The 21,430-nt window shown below is 35.1% G+C and overlaps 1 long non-coding RNA gene across 5 annotated transcripts in view; it reads right to left on the reverse strand.

Moving 5' to 3' along the window:
- Positions 1-2,064: 2,064 nt before the first annotated feature.
- LOC309643545 overlaps positions 2,065-21,430 on the reverse strand; it is a 147,691-nt gene continuing 128,325 nt past the window's right edge. For 2 of the 5 annotated variants that reach the window (XR_014253793.1, XR_014253797.1), the window contains one exon: positions 2,065-14,137. This is a non-coding gene — a long non-coding RNA (uncharacterized lncRNA). The remainder of the gene's footprint in view (positions 14,138-21,430) is intronic. The other 3 variants (XR_014253794.1, XR_014253796.1, XR_014253795.1) reach the window with 3 other exon arrangements.

Genomic DNA, 21,430 nt, shown 5'->3' on the forward strand with positions numbered 1-21,430 from the left:
CAGTCCATCTGGCATTTGGTGTGGATTCTGGACTTGGTCCAGTATCAGTGGTGTATTTGGGCCAAGTCATCCTCATTTTTTCCCAAGGTCACCTCTTGAGACCCACGATCCCATTTGACAGACAGGTAAGCAGTAGCCATAGAATGGCATAAAACTACCTGGCTTGTAATCAAAACAGTCATTTCACTTGCTTTATCATAGCCAAAAAGCTATTAAAGTAAATTATGCATTTTGACTTCACCTTATTTTCTTGTCTTATACATCTTGGTAATTAGTTAATAGTAACAATGAAAGCTCCTAAAAGAAAAGTATACTACTTCATTTGTTTTCCATCAGTTTAATTTAAAAAATAAAGCCATAAAAGGAAACATGGATGCATAAAACATGTTTGTTATTAAAAAATTCCAAATATGTAGAAGTGCATAAAATTAAATCTCCTTCCTTGCTACCTCCTTCAGTCCAATCCTCTATTCCAAAGATTTCTGAAAGCATATACAAATACAGACATCCATATGTAGGTGTATATCTAAATTATAAATATCCAAATGTATTTTACTATAAAAATTAATATAATACATGTTGTTTGGTCTTATTATTTAATATTTCCTAAAGATATTTCATTTTAAAAGATATAGAGCTACCTTGTTAATTTAATAATTACATAATGTTTCATAATATGGATTAATCACAATTTATTCAACCATATCCTTATTGATAGAAATATACATTTTTTCTGATTTTTCACTATTACAAATAATGCTACCATAAAATATTGTGTATTATTTATCTACTTCTATATTACAAACTATGTTAAAGTTAGTGGTCTCAAACAGCCACAAACCTTCATTACCTCATAGTTTTCATTGGTCAGAAATCTAGGAGCATCTTAGCTGGCTGGTTCTGGCTTGGTGTCCCTCACTAGAGTGTAGTCAAGATGTTGGTAGAAGTCTGAGGTCTGGACTGGGACTGAAGGATCTAAGTGGCTTATTCACATGGTTGGCAGGTTGGTGTTGGTTGTTATTGGGAGACCTCTATTCTCCTCAATATGGGCTTTTTCATAGGCTACTTGAGTATCCTCATAATATGGCAGCCAGCTTCCCCAAGATGAGCAATCCATGAGAGCAAAAACCAGAAGCTACGTTTTCTGTGACCTAGCCTGGGAAGTTGCCTAGCATCACTACCACCACAATTTTTTTATGACTTTGTTTAGGTATAATTGATATACAAAAACAACAACAACAACAACAACAAAACCCTGCATATGTTTAATGTACACAATTTGATGAGTTTGGACATATGCATATACCCGTGATGCTGTCACCACAATCAAGGTAATAAAAACATCCATCACCACCAAAAGTTTCCTTGTGTTCCCTTCCCCCCCACCTCTTTTATAATAAGAATGTTTCACATGAAATCTATCCTCTTAACAAAACTTCATGTGCATGATACTGTGTTGTTAGGTGTAGGCACTTTGTTGTACATCAGATCTCTAGAACTTATTCATCTTGTATAAATGAAACTTTATACTCATTGAAAACCTCCCATTTCCCCTTTGCTTCCAGCCAATGGCAATCATCATTCTGTTCTCTGCTTTCATGAGTTTGACTATTTTAGATACTGCACATAAGTGGAATCATACTGTATTTGTCTTTCTGATACTGGTTTATTTCACTTAGCATAGCGTCTTCCAGGTTCATCCATGTTGTTGCAAATGGTAGTATTTCCTTCTTTTTTTAAGGCTGAATAATATTCCATTGTATGTGTATACCACATTTTCTTGATCTATTCATCTGCTGATGGGCATCTGGATAGTTTTCATATCTTGGCTGCTGTGAATAATGCTGCAATGAATATGGGAATGCAGGCAACGATGTGAGACCCTGATTTCAATTATTCTGGATATATACACAAAAGGGAAATTGCGGAATCATATGGTAGTTATATTGATGAGCTTCTGAGGAAACTCCACACTGTTTTGCATAGCTTCCTCACCATTTTACATTCCCAACAATAGTGCGCAAGGGTTCCCTTTTCTCTATATCCTCGTGAACATTCATTACCTTTTGTTTTGTTTTGCTTTTTGATAATAGCCATCCCAACGTGTGGGATGGTATCTCACTGTGCTTTTAATTTGCATTTCCCTGATGATTAGTGGTGTTGAACACCTTTTTATATACATGCTGGCCATTTGTTTGTCTTCTTTGGAGAAAGATATATTCAAGTCCTTTGCTCATTTTTAAATCAGGTGTTGTTAGTTTGTTTGTTTGCTTTTGAGTTGTAGGAGTTTCTTATATATTTTGAATATTAACTCCTTTTTAGGCATGTGGTTTGCAAATATTTTCTCCCATTCTGTAGGCTGTCTTTTGACTCTTTTGATTGTTTCCTTTGCTGTGCAAATTCTTAGTTTGGTGTAGTTCCACCTGTCTTATTTTTTCTTTTATTGTCTGTGCTTTCAGCGTCATAGCCAAGAAATCATGTCCAAGGCCAATGTCAAAGAGCTTTTCCTGTATGTTGTCTTCTAGGAGTTGTATAGATTCAGATCTTATGTTTAAGTCTTACTCCATTTCGAAATTATTTTTTTTTCTTTTTTTTGGTATACTGTATAAAGTGGTATAATGTTTGCTGGTGGATATCCAGTTTTCCCAACACCATTTGTTGAAGACACTGTTCTTTCCCTGTGTGTCTTTTTGACACCTTTGTTGAGATCAGTTGGTCTTATAAGAGTGGGTTTATTTCTGGGCTCTTTATTCTGTTCCACTGGTCTGTATGTCTGTTTTGGTGCCAATATCAGATTGTTTTAATCATTGTAGCTTCGTAATATTTTTAAGTCAGGAAGTGTGATTTCATTCTCTGGTAAATTTCTTGTTAATATCTTTTGCTGTTTTAAATCTAGTTACTTGCTCTTGAATACATGTTTAAGAAGTCTTTATTTACTGTGGATGGTAATCTGTTGTCTGTTATGAATGTTAAAATATTTCTTCCTACTGTGGTTTTTTCTTTTAACATTCAAAAATTTTAAATGTTGTTTTGTATATGTAGAAGTTTAATATATTTTTAAATCTGCCATTTTTTCTGATATAGGTTTTATTTTAGTAACTCAAAGATATTTTTTAAATTATCCAAAGATTTCTTTCTTGTACTTCCATAGCACAGGTTTTATGTGTGTTTTTTGTTTGTTTGTTTGTTTTGTTTTGTTTGTATATTGTATGAGTTAAGAAAGTAACTTTAGTTTTATTTCAGATTTTTTCTTAATGGTGGTTTAAAATGATTTATAACCATAGAACACTTTTGCTTAAGCAAAGACATAAAAGAAACCCTTAACCCCCCAAAAGCTGCAGCTCTTTGGGTTGGAGCTCTGTCTCCTTGTTTCCCTTACCTCCCACCCTTGGTAGCAGCTAAGAAGAGCGGGGGAGGAAGAAGGAAGAGTCATATTGAACACCTGGGTTTAATGAAACATAGTTTGAAACCCACTGTGGTCTAAAAGATGTAAAATTTGGAAACAAATGTAACTAGTTAGTTAAAATCAGTTGTTCATCCAGAGACTGGGAAACATTTAAAAGTTGAGTAAATAGTATTTTGTTAGTTTATTTACATTGATATTGATGTATGGGTATGGACTTACATACTGAAGACATTTATGTAATTCCATGTTTTGATTTAATATCAAAAAAAATTAAATCTGGCCAGTATAAAGCAACTAGTTGTATTTGAAAATAAGGGAACATAGATTGTAAATCAATTAAATTCAGTATTTTTTTTTCCAATAAGAAAACCATATGGCTTCAGGCAACAGGCAATGCATTCTATCTCTTAAGAAAAAATCTTACATTCTAGATATTCACCCACCCAGTGGATGAATGAGTCATGAGCTCAGTCATGAGCTCACAGAGTCACATGTCATGGCACTCGCACTGTGCATATATCATTTATATCTCAAAATATATACACTGCATATGGACACACACAGAGTAAATCACAAGGCTTTCCATCCTGTAAGTCTTTCTCTTTTGCCTGTGATGGATCTCATTATTAATTAAAGAATCATTTAGCTTGCATAATTGTCTTCTGCCATACATAATTTCAACCTTTCAATGTCTCTTCAAGTTGGCTTATTAGACTCCTTTGTTTTGGTGACATCGTCAATCACAGCTTTTAGATGGACAGACTCAGCAGTGGGGTGAATAACATGTAAAGGAGTCCTCTCTTTGTTCCCAATCATGGAACTTACCAACAGGTAACTGCATTTGTAAATTTCTTTGAGTCTTTAAAACTAACTGCCTAAGTTCCCACACCCTGCACTTGAGGAGCTCAGCCTTCTGATTGAAAGGAATTAGCCATTTGTTGTTAAGTATCCACCGCTACATATAAGCATTTCTGGACTTTGGAGCAAACTGATAACAAGACATAAGAATACAGCCAAGCATACTTCATTCACATCAAGCTTTTATCTTTACTTTTTAAATAAACATTAAAATAAAATTCAGACTAGAAAATAGTGGTTCTCAAGTGTACAATAAGTCAGAAAGACTAAAACTCCTGGGATAATCAAAATATTGTAATAAACATATACATATATATCTGTATATTTACACATTCTTTTCTTTTGTAGTAACAGAGGCATCATGGGAAATGACCATGTTTGAGAGAATATTTAGACACCATCTGTAAACTGGTTTGAGAACATCAGAGGCTGTCATGTCATATCAGATCCATGGGTCCTTTAGAACAGCTGGCTAAAAGGCATAGTATTAGGTGAGAAGCGTAGTATTGGAAATAAATGTTTTCGCTCTCTGGCATTAGCTTCAAAAGAATGTTAGAAAATGCTTTCCAAAACATCCATATCTTCCCTTCACTGAAGTCCATAACTTTATCTATTGTCTTCTTGAAGAGTACGATTTTTGACTCCTTGGTCTCTATGAGTTTACTACACACCATGTAAAATTGTACCTCTCTCAAAATGCAAGGTGAGGTTTTGTTTGAATGTTCTGAGATTTGTGAACAAGTGTTTGCTAATGCATCAAGTTCCCTTTAAGAAGGGTATGTTTTCTCTTTGGGTATTTTTTTAATTTTGTTCAGTACTAAGGGTGTTCTGGCTGCAGTGTTAGGATGTTCAGGGAATTTGCACTGATAACTTTTTCTGAATTATTTGTGTAGTTGTATCATTTAATAGGAAATATTTTAAAGTTCTACAATCAATATTTCAGAGAAAACTTTGGGAAAGATGTTCTCTATTAAAATTAAATAAAGCTAATAAGCCAATTTTATTAACTTTTATTAAGTTTTAAGTATGTAAGCCATATGCATTGTTCCAAATTCACAAAGTGCAAAATGGCATTGAGCAAAAAGTAAGCTTTCATCTCTCTTGACTCCCCAGACACCTACTATTCTATCCAGGGCATGCATTTTGCCAATTTCATAACTATTATTCTAGATAAATCCTTACAGAAATGTTCTATACATTTGCATGCATGTGTTGTATATATTTTCACACTAACATTTGCATGATATAAACACTTTTATCACAATGCATTTTGGAGATTTCCATATTTGTGCATGTAAAAACATCTCCCTTTTCTTAATGATTATAGAATATTCTATTATACAGACATATTGTGAGCTATTTTCAAAAATTATATTACCAGGTAATTCTTCTTCTAATGGATAGTTTGGGGAATTTGAAAAAAAAAATAAAATGGCATCTACTTCTGGAAAACCATGTCATATCTATTCTCCTATGATGATAACATTCTCTGTGTTTTGTTTTGTGGAAGATTTTCCTCTTTTCACTTATCCAAGTATTTTTCTGAATATATTTACATAGTTTAAGTAAAAACAAAATAAGAAAGTTTATTTTTGGGACAAATGGATATCCACATGCAAAAGAATAAATTTGGACCACTACATCACATCATTACATAAAAGTTAACTCAAAGTGGATCATAGAAATAGATATGAGTTAAAACTATAAAACCCTTAGAAGAAAATATAGGCATAAACCATTATGATGTTGAGTTAAAAAATTATTTCTTAGATATACCAAATGCATAAGTGATAAAACAGAAGATTGGCAAGTGGAACTTTCTCGAAATTAAAAACTTTTTGCTTCAAAGGACAACATCAAGAAGTGAAAAGATAATGTACATACTGAGAGAAAATATTTGTAACTTATGTATCTGATCTGAGACTTGTATACAGAATGTATAAAGGACATTTACAAGTCAATAATTAAGAACAAATAACCGAATTTAAACATGGGCAAAGGATCTGAATTGACATTTCTCCAGAGAAGATACATGAATGGCTAATAAACACATGAAGAGATGCTCAACATCATTAGTTATTAGGGAAATGGCAAATGAAACCCACAATGAGATGCCACTTCATATCCATCAGAATGGATGTAATCAAAATGATGAACAATAACAAGTATTGATGAGGATATGGGGAATTTGGGGCCCTCATACACTGCTGAAGGGAATATGAAATGGTGCAGCTGCTTTGGAAAACAGTTCAGGAGTTCCTCAGAATGTTAAACATAGAGTTACAATATAGCCCAGGTAATCCATCTGATGTCTTCCTGATGTATTGTCAAAATGTTTTTGATATTAAATAGCTCCCAATTCTTTAGCCCTTCCCCAGAGTATCTCAGATTTTAAAATTCCAATTGGACCTCCACCAAGGCTTACAAATTCTCTACATCTGCCTAAGTATATACCCAAGAAAAATTGAAAACGTACATCCACAAAAAGTTTGTACACAAATATTCATAGTAACATTATTCATGATAGTCAAAAGTGGAAACAACTCAAATGCCCATTAACTGCTGAATGAATGGGTAAGTAAAATGTGGTATATCTATACAATATGATATAATTCGGCGATACTAAGAAATGAAGTACTGATGTACGCTATAGCATGGATGAACCTCGAAAACATTATGCCGTGAAAGAAACACTACATGTTGTATGAAACATTTTTTTTAAAATGTCCAGAACAGGCAAATCTAAAGAGACAGAAAGTAGATAAGTGGTTGCCCAGGACTGGTGGGTGGGTGGGGGCCAAAATGTGGAATGGGGTAGTGACTACTAATTGATTTGAGTTTTTTGAGGCAGAGGGGATAATGAAAATGTTCTAAAATTAGATTATGGTGATGGTTGCACAACTCTGTAGATGTTGAATTGAATTGTACACAGTAAGTGAGTGAATGTTATGTACATTTTTATCTCAACAAAGCTGTTAACAAATAAAAACGAAAAATGAAACGTCTGTCTTCTTTCCACATTTGCCCATGTCCCATAGTTCTCTTGTTATTGTTCTCCATAAAGCACCAGATCTAGACATGTCCACAAGTAAAAGCTTTCAGGAGTGGATAACTCCAATATTTCCACATTCTTCTTGTATATTGAGTATAACATTAATACCAAAAGCTGAAAATGATTTCACGTAAAAAGGAAACTACAGACCAATATGTCATGAATATCAATGCAAAGATCCTAAATAAAATTTCACAGTAAAGACTGCAGAATAAAATTCAAAAAGAATACTTCATAACTAAGTGGATCTTATGCTAGGAAAACAGAGTGTTTCATATCAAGCAATCTATTTCTATAATTTATCAAATTAATAAATAATGAGAAAACTCATATGATCACCTCTACAGAGTCTAAAGGTTATTTTGATAAAATTCAACATTTCTAGGAAAAAGTTTACTAAAATAGAAATTTGTTGATACTACCTTAAAATGATAAAAATTTATCTATGTCTGCCCAAATGTAATCATGACCCCTAGTGGGTAGGTACCAGGAGGGTCTCTATCAAGATACAAACATAAAAATTCTCATTTTTATCAAAATTATCTAACAATAAACTTGAAAAACTAGGCAATGCAATCAAATAAGAAAAATAAACTAACTGTATAAAACTAGAGAGGAGGAGGTAAACTACTTAAGTTTGCAGATAATATGATTGCACATCCCACAATTAAAAGCAATCAAGTGAAAATATACTCTAGATAAAGAGAATTTAGTAGATAGAATGGCAGGATATTAATATTCAGAATGTACACATTTCAGATGTAAAAAAGGCAATCCATTAGAAAACATAAAATTAAGCCCCCACTTATAATAACAACATATGTGGTAAATATATAGGAATAAGCTTTAAAAGATATGTGCAAGACCTATGTCAGGCTGGCAGGATTTTTCTGTAGAAATAAAGAAATTCAGTAAAGTGTCAGGATAAAAAGTCAACATACAAAAATCAGTTGCATTCTTATACACTAATAATAAACTGTCAGAAAACAATCCCATATACAAGAGCATCAAAAGGAAAATAATATACATAGAAATAAATTTGACCAATGGGGTAAAAGACCTATACACTGAAAACTATAAACATTGATGAAAGAAACTGAAGACACAAATGAATGGAAAGATATCCTGTGTTCATGAATTGGAGGAATTAATACTATTAAAATGTCCAGATTACCCAATGCTATCTATAGATTCAATACAATCACTATCAAGATTCCAATGGCATTTTTTAACAGAAATAGAAAAAAATGATCCTAAAATTTGTATGGAACCACAAAGGACCCCGAATAGCCAAAACAATCCTAAGAAAGAAGAACAAAACTGGAGGCATCATACTTCTTGATTTCAAACTATATTACAACTATATTATTATAGTAATCAAAATAAATCTATGCATATATGGTCAATTAATATTTGACAAGAGAGCCAAGAATACTCAATTGGCAAAAGATAGCCTCTTCAATAAATGGTGCCAGGAAAACTGGATATTTACATGTAAAAGAATGAAAATGGATCTCTGTCCTACACCACTCACAAAAATTAACTCAAAACGAATTAAAGACTTAATGTAAAGACATGAAACCATAAAACTCCTAAAAGAAAGCCTAGGGAAACATCTTGACATTGGATTTGGCAGTGATTTTTTTAATATGACACCCAAAGCACAAGAAAAAGAAGCAAAAATAAACAAGTGGGACTACATCAAATTAAAAAGTTTCTGTACAGAAAAGAAATGACCATCAAAATGAAAAGACAATCTATGGAATGAAAAAAAAATTTGCAAACCACATATCTAATAAGAAGTTAGTATACAAAATATATAAGGAACTCATACAATGCAGCAGCAAAAAAAGCCAAATACAATTGACCCTTGAACTTACACAGGTTCACTTATACAGGGGTTTTTTTCAATCCATACATAATACAGTGCTACAATAATAGCACTGGTTGAATCCACTGATGTGGAACCACGGATATGGAGGGCCAACTGTAAAGCTATAAGGGAATTTTCAACTATGTGGTGGGAGGTGAGGGTTGGCACCCCTAACTCCCACATGGTTAAAGAGTCAACTGTAATCTGATTAAAAAATGGGCAGAGAACTTGAATAGATATTTCTCTAAAGAAAACATATGGATGGCCAACAGGTCCACGAAAAGGTGCTCATCATAACTAATCATTAGGGATGTAAATCAAAACCACAATGAACTGTCATCTCACACCTGTTAGAATGACTGTTATCAAAAGACAAGAGATAAATGCTGACAAGGATGAGAATAAATTGGAACACTTGTGCATTGTTAGTGGGAATGTAAATTGGTGCAGCCACTATGGAAAATATTATGGAGATTCCTCAAAAAATTCAAAATAGAACTACTATATGATCCAGCAATTTCATTTCTGGAATAATGTATTTGAAGGAAATAAAAACACTATCTTGAAGAGACAGCTGTTCCTCTGTGATCATTACAACATTATTTACAATAGCCAAGACAAGGAAACAACCTATGTGTCCATCAGTGGATGAATGGATAAAGAAAATGTGGTATATATGTACAGGGGAATATTATTCATCCATAAAAGGAGGCAGTTCTCCCATTTGTGACAACATGGATGGATCTTGAGGGTATTATGCTAAGTGAAATAAGTCAGACAGAGAAAGACAAATACTATATGATCTCACTTATATGTGGAAACTAAAAAACTCAACTTATAAAAACAAACTAGATTGGTGGTTACCAGGCACCAGAGGGACATGGTGGAGGAATGGGTGAAGGTGGTCATGAGGTACAAACTTCTAGTAATATAAATAAGTTCTGGGATGTAATGTACAGCATAGTGACTATAGTTAACAATACTGTGCTGTATATATGAAAGTTGCTAAGAGAGTACATCTTAAAAGTTCTCAACAGATTCACAAAAATTGTAACTATGTGAGGTGATAGATATGTTAACTAACTTAATTGTGGTAATTATTTCACAATATATACATATATCAAATCATCACATTATACACCTTAAACTTACACAACATTATATGTCCATTATATCTCAAAGCTGGAAAAAAAAACGAAAATTACTTTGATTAACATACAATCATGGTTGACAGTTATCTTCTCTGAGTACATTGAAGATACTATCACACCTTGTTCTGGCTTTCACTGTCGCTTTTGAGGAGTTAGCTGTCAGTTCATCAAACCACTGAAGGTTCTCATTTTTCTCTTGTTATTTTAATATATTTATGTGTTTTGTGTTCTGCAGTTTCATGTGTCTAGGTACTTATTTTCCTGGTTAGGATTCATTTAGGCCATGAATACAAGAATCAGTATTTTTAAAAAATAAGTTCTGCAAAATTCTTAAGCACTATGGTTTTGAGTACTGCCCCAGCCCCCTTCTCTCTTCTTCCTTTCCGAAACTTAATTAGGCATACATTAGAACTTTGTGCTCCCTCATGTTGATTTAACTTTTAAAGTATTTTGTAACTCTTTTCTTCTATTCAGCTATATCTTCCAGGTCACAAAATTTTTCTTTCTTTATATCTAATATAATTTAAAATCTATCCATTGAACTACATGTTTTTCTAGAAGTTCAATTAGTTTCTTGTTCAAATGTGCTTTTCATATTTTTATAATCTTTACCTTTTTGATAATTTCAGTCTCCTATTTGCTTTCTTAGAATTTATTACAAAAATTTATTTTATATTCAATACCTGATTTATTTACTTTCTGAAGGCTTTATCTGATTATGTTGTCCAAAAGGTTTAATGATTCTCACTTATGGTATCTTATTTTCTTGTGCATTTTGTACATATTTCTTAAAAATTTATTTGTAAGGATGCCTGGAGGCCTATATGAAAGATGTGTTCTGCTAGAAAAAACTGGTCCTGTTTCTGCCACTGGCCTGGAATTTTTGCCAAATTCTTTGTGCCTGTGTGCGTGCATGGTGTGTGTGTCTGCATGTGTTGGACACCAATATAGTATGAATTTTAACTGCTATAATCATATCATAATTGGTTTGTGATTATGAATTTTAATAAAAGCTATCCCTCCTCCATCCCAGGCAGAGTTTCCAGAGATGCAGTTTTATTTGCCTTCCTTTCACAAGGATTTTGGGCTGGCAATGCACTGCTGATTGGGATGTGTTTACTTGTGTTTTATATTACACTAAATATGTGGCCCTCAGAGGGATTAGTTCTATGCAGGAATGTCTCATACAATAGATTTCCCACTTAGGGTGACCCCAAGACTTTGTCTCCCCCATACCCTCAAAGATCAAGAAAGAGAAAGCCAAATTTACCTAGAACAGCAAATTTCTCAAAACAAAGACAGATTCAGGGTTACTTAACTCTCTCTGTTCTTCCTTTGTTCTGAGTATTATTTACTATCTTGTTACTTGTAAATATTTTTCAAGATGAATATAGATGTACAACAGTTTAGTTGTTTTCAGCAGAAGGGTCATTCATGATAACTGGTGCTCAAGAAATATTTGGTGAATCAATGAACGAATGACTTTTCAGGTCCTCCTGTGTACTATTGATAGTTCATCCAAACTTTCATAGAGAAAGGTAGAAAATAAAGCCTTTTCCCAGAGAATATTTTTGTGTACCAATATCTCTTCCATAAGGCAATGCACAACAGGAATTATGAAGGAAAGAGGAATCCTCTTTCCCACCTAAACTTTGATAAAAAAGAAGAAGAAACGAGAGGAAGAGAAAAGGGGGAAAAATGATAAGATGATAAGAGAACAGCTCGGAGGTGGAACTCTAAGTACAGGCCTCTGTAGTTGGTGTTTACTCACTCATGAGTACCTTTTACGTTACTCTTTTATATCTGGAATTATTGCCAATTATTCTACACATATTCCTACATATCTACTCCTATGAATATATTCTGACTTTTGAGAGTTTCCCAACCTCACACTGATCTCATCCAGTGTCACCACTCTAATGGGCTAGAAGAGGAACCCAATGGTTTACTGAAAAAAAAAGTTAAATTGAAGATAGTTTGCACAGTGGAGGAAAAGACTTCCTCTGGGTTCTTCAGAATCCATTCCAGGGACCTACTACTTGTCTTTGAATTCTGTTCCCTCTTTTGCATTATCTCTTTCAAGAGAAATATGTTTCTCCCTCTACCCCACAGCCTGGGTGGTCTGAATCAGTGAAATTATACCATTTCTCAGAGCTACATTAACAGAAAGGTGGATGTAGATAGTCTGGTTCTTCCATAAGTCATAATGCTTCACAAGCACTTTGTTATCTCCCAAGATGAAATATGTGACATCCTGTAATGGGACCGAAGTATCAGGACCTTTGACTCTTCTCAAGGTGAGCACCATCTCCTCACGCCTTCCTTCTCTCCAGGCCATGATCTCACACTCTCCCTAGGACTGTGGGGCACTAATGTACACACTACTCCCAAAGATCAGAACTTGACTAGTTTTTCATCCATGCATGTTTCCTGCAATGAGGGAAGATCTTACAAGAGCCATCGGGAGCAGAAATGGCAAGATTTCTTGGGACAAGAAATGGCTTGTTAATGGCTGCCATTAACAAGCAGAGCCCAAGAGGTGAGTGGATGGAGTATGACCTCCTTACTTAATGGGAGCTGGTAACTGACACTGTCCACATGAGAAAAGAGAGTGTTAAGTGGATGTCTAGAATACGGACCATTCCACACACTGAGTGGTAAGAAAGGCCAAAGCCCCTCAGTCATGTTTCTGCTTAGAAAACTTTCTTGCTTATGTATTCCCATGTACATGCACTACAGCATGGATTTTGCTAGTGAACATCGTCCCCGTTTGCAAAGAGGAGTTTTCTTGGGCAGCCAGTGTGGGCTCTCTCCACAATGAATCACTTCACTGGACTTCCTCCCGACATCACACTTCAATCAAAAACTTTTTGCACAAAATGTCACTTTCAAAGTTGCGGTTTGGGGGGAAAAAAAGTGTCTTTATAAAAAATTCATGGCCACAATGATCTGATAATGCAGTGTTCTGATACCAGCAGATGTTTTGTCTAACATGTTCCCTGAAGCTGTACTCTGTGCCTTCATATCTTTCATTTCCAGTTGCTATCTGCTGACTGTGGGATGTCATGTACGTACCCTATAGCTATGCGCGGCAATTCGAATCTAACACCACTGCGCGTAATGAGCTTCACAAGATGCTTGTCGCAATAACTCCGTACTTCCCTAACCATATGGAACACAACACTCTAAAGCCCATAGACACTTTTTTTTTTTTATTACAGTTCAGATCCTTAAAACATAATCTGTGTGATGTCTAGTGAATGTACGTGAAGAGCTGCTGAAAACAAAGTTAACACTTGTTCACATCATCTGTTACAAATGTCCAATTTGGGACAATAAATTTCCTCGGAACCTGTTCTTTTGCTGACTCGTTGCTTTATCTTTTTTCCTCTTTCTCTCACGTCGTTTTTTTTTATGAACTATGCATATGTATTAAATGGGATTTGTTGTCCCTAGATACCAATTTGCATAAAGTACAAGCCATCATTGGTTGGAGAGAAGCAAATTACTTCTCCGGCAAGATCACACTTTTTTTTTTTTTTTTTTTTTTAATTTTAACAAACCGCAGGCAGAGGCTGTTAACAGCACTTAGCCAGATATGCAAAGTATCACTTTTCTCAAAAGCAGCTTGATCAATGAGGGGGAAGAAAAAAAAGTGAGAGGTGGTATTATTCAATTAAGTCCCATATAAAGCTGACCTGAAACAGAAATGCCATACCTGTTTAGACACCGGTCCACCTGTCGGTAAGCTGAGCCTCTTCATTTCCCCTTCAGTTCAGGTCAGGTATTCAAGTCTTCTGGGGAAAAAAAAAAATCAAGAGACTTAGCAAAGAAGTGAGACCAACTCAGCAGCTTTTAAAAATAAAACTAATCTCTCAGTTTTATTCTCTGCTTCTCAGAAAATTCACTGTTTTTTATTTCTTTCTTTTTCAAGTTACTCTTGCCATTCCTTTCTTCATGGCTTAATAATCAGGCAGCATTCTGTCAACAGCTCTGCTTATAATTGCTGACTCAAAATATCTTGTAAATTGCAAGTAGGACCTGCACCCCTCACCTCTGCCCATCACTGAATGCCGATTTTCCCTAACAGATGCAGGAACAAATGCGGGATATTTTGGATGGAGCCCCAGCCTCCAGGTCCACACTAGTCCATGGCTTTCTCCTTCCCACTGCTCTTGTCGAGTACACCTGTGACAAGTTGGCAATTGCCTGAGTGATATCGCAGAGACTTGCAAATTCCAGCTTGTCCCTCTGCTAAGCAGAGCTGTGCTAGTTTTTGCTAAATAAAGAAACAAACAGCTCTCTCAGCCAAGAATCTCAGACAACGTATGGGGGGGTGGAAGTTGTGAACCTTAGAAACAGCTGGGAATAAATGACACTCTCCAACTTTTGACAAATCTGCCATAGAAACTTCAGGAGGCTGTGGTCTGACTTAGATGCACATTTCCGTTTAGTTAAAGTGCCAGAGGCTTTGATATGTGTTATAGAATAATTTAATTTTTAAGATTGTCTAACCAGACTATAAGTTCTTCACAGGTAACAAATACATCTTCTAACCATTGTAACCGCTAAAGGTAAACAAGGAGTCATTAGTAAATTCTCCTCCCCTTTTTGGAAAGGGGCACTCTATTGTTACTCATTGTGGAGGATCAAAGAAATGTGAATAATTATATTATTTACCTTCATTGTGTTATCAGGAGGCCAAGCAGAGATAGAAATACATGAGTGAGAAGCCAACTTAGTTGGTGATGTAAGGACCTTACCCACCATATCACTGGGGAAGACACAGAAGTGACCAAAACTCACCATTCAGAAGTCAGAACCTCTGAGAGTATGAGTGTGTGTGTGTGTGTCCTCTCATTATTGGGTTCCTAGTGCCCAGAAGGCTGGACTTACGAGGTGCTCAGTACCTGTTTGTTATATGAATTAATGAATGTCTCAGCTGTGAATTAATGAACACATAAAGTAAGTGGGCTGACCACAAAGAAGTATTTATGTTAATAAATTATGTTATGTTAATAATCTTATGAGTAAAAGATTAATGAAATTCCTGTCACGTGAGATTTATTCCTCTAAATTTCCTCAAGGAGACACTTTTGAGTACCTAGATTGTTCTAGGAAATAAACTAAGCATTGCTGATAGCAAGATTAATACAACAGAGTCTGGGAGGTGGTATGTGGTTGTAGAAATGGTATGGGTTTTGGAATAGAAACAAACAAAACAATACCACTTACTAGATCAGGGAACTTGGGAAAGCTACTTAATCTCCCTGAGCCATAGTTTCCTCTTCTGTGAAATAGGGAAAACTACCTATGGCATAGGAATGTTGTGATGATTAAATGAGATTAATCAATATCAAGTTCTTGGTACACAGTAAATGCTCACTGAGTGTTGGTTTCCTTTTTGTTTCTCTTCCCCTATGAACTTATAAGCTAATTCTATTCTTCTAGATGAACACAAAAAATATATCCCCAATAGAAGAAAATCTTCAAAGATTTAGAAAGCAACACAGAGCTACTTCTTCTGAAAAGAAAAATTTGTGAAAGAAAGAGTCTTTTTATTTCCTTGTCCTGTCTCTCTTGCCTGTGCTCATGTTGTTTTCCCTGCCTGGAACACCTTTATTTCTTTTATTCAATTATCCAAATTCTATTCAATTATCCAATTTCTAAGCCTTCAGTGTTTAGGAAACAGTTTCAGAGATCACAAGTGGGCCTTTGCATTTTTTGTTCAACCCCCAAATTTAAATATTTTTGTTTCACTATGGTCTATAAGTTGTCTTTTTCTGCATAACAAAGAACCCCCAAACTTAGTATTTTGAAACAGCAATTAATTGTTTTTCACATGAGTTTTGAGAAACAGTTGTTTCGCAGTGAGTTAGCTGGATGGCTGCCCTTCTGGTTTAGCCTAGATCCACTCATGTAATTGCATATAGCTGGGAGGTTGGCTGGGTTGAAAATTCTAATAAGGACTCACTCATATGTTGGTCCTCACTATTGTCTGAAGCATCTTTATCCTCCTCTAGTAGGCCTCTTATCCTCCAATAGGCAAGACTGGTTTCCTCTGTGACACTCTCAAGGCAACGTTCCAATATGTTGAACATGGAAGATGCATGCACACAAAGCTCCAAAACTTGAACAAAGTGATTTCTGCCACATTTTATTGGACAAAGCACGTCAGAAGCCCAACTCAGTTTCAAAAGTATAGAGAAATAGGGGTTTCCCTGGTGGCGCAGTGGTTGAGAATCTGCCTGCCAATGCAGGGGACACGGGTTCGAGCCCTGGTCTGGGAAGATCCCACATGCCGCGGGGCAACTAGGCCCGTGAGCCACAATTACTGAGCCTGAGCGTCTGGAGCCTGTGCTCCGCAACAGGAGAGGCCACGATAGTGAGAGGCCCATGCACCGTGATGAAGAGTGGCCCCCACTTGCCAGAACTAGAGAAAGCCCTCGCACAGAAACGAAGACCCAACACAGCCATAAATAAATAAATAAATAAATAAATAAATAAATAAATAAATAAATAAATAAATAAACTCAAACGTTAAGGAGGAAAAAAAAAAAAAGGATAGAGAAATAGATTCTAACTGTGGATGGGAGGCATACCAATGTCACGTTACAAAGAGTTGCGCATATTGGATTTGGAAGTATTTGTGGCCATTAAACAATCAACCTCAGGTGCTCCCCACCCTTTGATATTGAGGATTTATGTCCAAGTTCTCTCTGGCTGGGGCTTTTTCTCTGGCCCCCATTTTGAACACCCACCCTTATAAATTGTCTAGTTTCTGAAGATCTCTAAAGGCACCAAATCCCTGTTTCCAGGTTTTGCATATTTAAGAGTCATTAATGTGCTCTTCTAAACAGAGGATTGTCCAATCTTATTTCATACTTTCTTCCTTATTTTATGATCTCTGCAAGAGGAAGGAATGATAGAAAATTATTTTCATACTCTTACAAGATATGCTCCTTTTGAGAAAGCCTAAGTAAAAAGGGAGAAATATCTCAAACAAACAACCTAAATTTACACCTCAGGAACCAGGAAAAGAAGAACAAACTAAACCCAAATTTGGCATAAGGAAGAAAATAATAAATATCAGAGCTAAAATAAACCAAAAAGAGAATAGGAAAAATAGAAAAAAATCAACAAAAGTTAGAGTTTTTTTTTAAATAAAAAACAATCAACAAACCCTTAGCTAGGTTAACTAAGATAAAAGAGAGAAGATTCAAATAAATAAAATCTGAAATGAAAAAGGAGACATTACAACAGACATCTCAGAAATAAAATGGATCATAATGGACTATTATGAATAATTATTTGTGAGCAAATTGGATAAATAACCTAGAAGAAATGGATAAATTCCTAGAAACATACAACTTGCCAAGACTGAATCAAGAAAAAATAGAAAATCTCAATACACCAATCTTAAAAAAGGAGATTGAAGTAATAATAATAAAAAAAATTTTTCTACAAAGAAATGTCCAGAACCAGATGGCTTCATTGGTGAATTCTACCAAACATTCAAAGAATTAATTCCAATCCTCTTAAACTCTTCCAAAGAATAGAAGTAGAAAGAATACCTTCAAGCTAATTTTATAAGGCAAGTATCTCCCTGATTCCAAAGCCAGACAAAGACGCTGCAAGAAAAGAAAACTACAGGCCAAGATATCTGATGAACATGGATGCAAAAATACTCAATAAAATACTAGCAAACTGGTATGCAGATCTAATGTAATCCCTATCAAAATTGTAATGGTATTTTCATAGAAACAGTAAAAGCAATTCTAAAATTAGTATGCAATCTCAGAAGATCCCAAACTGTCAAAGCAATCTTGAGAAAGAAGAATAGAGTTGGAGGTATTACACTTTCTGATTTCAAGTTATAAATTACAAAGCTATTGTAATCAGGACAGTATGATACTTGTATAGATACATAGACCAATGGAACAAAATAGAGAGTCCAGAAATAAACCAAAGCACACATGACCAACTAATTTTCACCAAGGGCATCAAGAATACACAATGGGAAAACGATAGTCTTTTCAATAAATGGTGTTTAGAAAACTAGATATCTATATACAAAGAATGATATTGGAACCATATCTTATGTTACACACAAAAATTGACTCAAACTGGATTAAAGGCAAATGTAAGACTTGAAACTGTAAAACTCCTAGAAGAAAACGTAGGGCAAAAACTCCTGGACACAGGTCTTGTGATGATTTCTTGGCTATGACAGCAAATGTCTAGAGTTTTTGGCTGCAATCAGTGGAAGTGATAGTTATAGTAGGTTTACTCCATTTTGACCAGCACCAAAAGAGCTAGCATGATTTTAATGAATTATAATAATACATAGGTACTTATCAAGAAGTTCATAGCAGTCTGAGGATTATTTTTTTTTATTTTTATTATTATTGCTGTGTTTAAAAAGATGTATGTAACAGGTATCAGAACATTCTTTTCCCAACATGATGCCTGTGTGTGCTAAAATTCAGTAATTAAAAACATAATTTGCAAATATATCAATAAAAATATTTATACTACAGAAAACATTTCATTAAAGGGATCCTTTGAGCAATAAGTTAATCTACAAAACAGAATAGAGTTTGCTCTTCTCAAAGAAGTATATGGTATGCAAAATACAGGTTACTTGAATTGTTGTTAATCATATCCTGGTAAATCTGCACAATTATTGATCTTAGTTGTGAATATCTTGAGACAATGATGCTTTATTGTCTGTTTGCTTTGTAAGTTGGCATTACCAAGAAGCATCACAAAGTTCTCCTTACTTTGGGAAGTCACCACTGTTCTAAAATCTGGTGTTCAGCCTTGCAAGCTTTAAATGCTTATATCATCAGCACTTAAAGAATGCATTCATCTCTCAGGGAGAGGGTTTCATTACCTAAGCTCACAGGATCTGATGAAGAAAATAGAGTTAGTTTTCAATGAGAACTGTAGATGTCACACACACAAAAGAATATTTCTATTGGCTTGAATGACCCATACTCTTCCTATAGGCAGAGCTATAAAGGAACCACCGTATTCAGAAGGTGTACTGTTGAAAAGGATATCAGAACACGGAAAATATATTGATCTGAATGTTTAATAGTAGCATAGTTCTATACACTCCAACAAATTTTTGTCTTACTACCTTATAACTGTGAGAATTTGGGTGCATCTTTTTAACAATATTGAGAGTTTGGATTCCTGTTCTTGAATTGGCAGCAGATAAAAAAGTGAGGTATCAAGTATCTCATACTCTTAATCAAACAGCACAAATCCTACAGGGGCTACAATCGATTAACTAGTATACTCCCATATGAACCATCAGCTATCAGCCGTTTCCCATTTCCCTCCAAATAGATAACAAAAGCGATGGAGAATATATATATATATATCTCCTTTTATTGTGCCCAACAGCGAAGGAGGCAGCACTTAGACGAAGGAAGAATAAGAGACATAAAAAGGGAGCAAACACCACCACTGCCTCCCACTCCGCACCACACATTCAAGCCATCATTAAATACGCACAGTTTGGCTTATGGAGATGGGGGGAGAGATCCTTTAAAGAACTAGGAAAGAAACAAGATAATGCAGAGCCACAGAAGACAAGAAAGAAAGGAAATTTCAAGAGGAAGGCAGTAATCAACAGGGCCACATGTGGCAGAGGGGTTGCATAGGCTATTGGCTACAGAAAGGCATCTTGACCTTGTAAGTCAGATTTGAGAAAGCTCTTTGAGTGAAGTGCAATGAGTAAAACAGCTTTGATGGTGAGAGTGGGGAGGCCGGTCAAGAGCAGATCACTTTAGTGGGGCAGAAAAAAGAAGGAAGAGGGATTTTGAATACAGCTTTGAGAGAGAATTATTCATTTGATATAAATACTTAAGCTTATCTTTAGAAAGAGGGAAGTCTAAAGATTCAGAGAGGTAGTATAAAAATTATTTATTGAGCATGTACTATGTATCTGATACTGTTTTCAGCACTAGAGACACAGTGATGAGAAAATATGCAAAGATCTTTGCTTCTTGTGATTTACATTCTAGTGGGAAGAGACAGGAAATAAAATAAGCCAAATATGTTATTTGTTAGATGCTGATACGTGCTATGGAGGAGAAATATTCTCAAGTAACATCCAGTCTTCTGAGGAGGAGAAATACCTCTCCCTCTAAGGAAAAAGGTAAAAATATGAGATGAAGCTAGAGAGACCACTCTTAAATGGAGAGAGCATTGGGACAAGTAAGTCATTTGGTACAAGAAAATGGCCTTTTATCTCTGCTTTTGCTTAATACTTCTCTTAGCATATGTTTGTCAACACTTTGCTGGGCTCCTACTTCCATCACTATATTTATGCAGGAATTAACATATGTTGGAAGACTAACTATTGATGTACAATCTTGGTCCCTTCATTATGGATGGTGATATAATTCAGTTACCAGGGTAGTACATTTTCCAATTACGCATTCTATTGTCTCATTAGCTGCCATACGTCACCTGCACATACCTATCAACTAGCACATTTTACTTCCTTATGTTCCCACAGTCATCTTCAGTGACAATCAGCATATCCTGAATTGTCACAACAAGCACTAATTTCAAGTAGTGAACAATGTTTCAGTTGCATTTTCAAACAAGTTTATGTGCATAATATCATTTCAGCTAATGAATCGAATATAATAGAATTGATTTCATGCCCCTCTCCATATTTGTATATGGTCTATTCCTTTTAACCGTTGTTTTCAGAGTAACATCCAATTTTTCATAATGGGTGGGAGACTCTACATTTGTAGCCTCAAACATAATGGCTCATATAGTTTGAATAGCTTGCCCAAAGCCATCCAACGTATCAAGGTCTTGATCAAGGTCTTGATAGATGGGTTTTCTAGAGTCGTTAGCAATTTCAGAAACAATAAAGCTGTCCTGGAAAGGGTCTGTGAAGAAGGTCCCTGAAAATGCAAAGACCTCCAGAAAAAGCAGATTCGTTCAGCATGAGCTACATTCTGTCTTATGAGCTAAACTATCATTTTCCTTCTTTTTCCTTCAGAATTCTGTTTGTCTGAGACCCTACTGTCATTTTCAAGCTTGGAGATATACAAATG

Source organism: Balaenoptera physalus, assembly GCF_965194825.1.
Source record: "Balaenoptera physalus genome assembly, chromosome: 15".
In the NCBI taxonomy this organism is placed as follows: domain Eukaryota; kingdom Metazoa; phylum Chordata; class Mammalia; order Artiodactyla; family Balaenopteridae; genus Balaenoptera; species Balaenoptera physalus.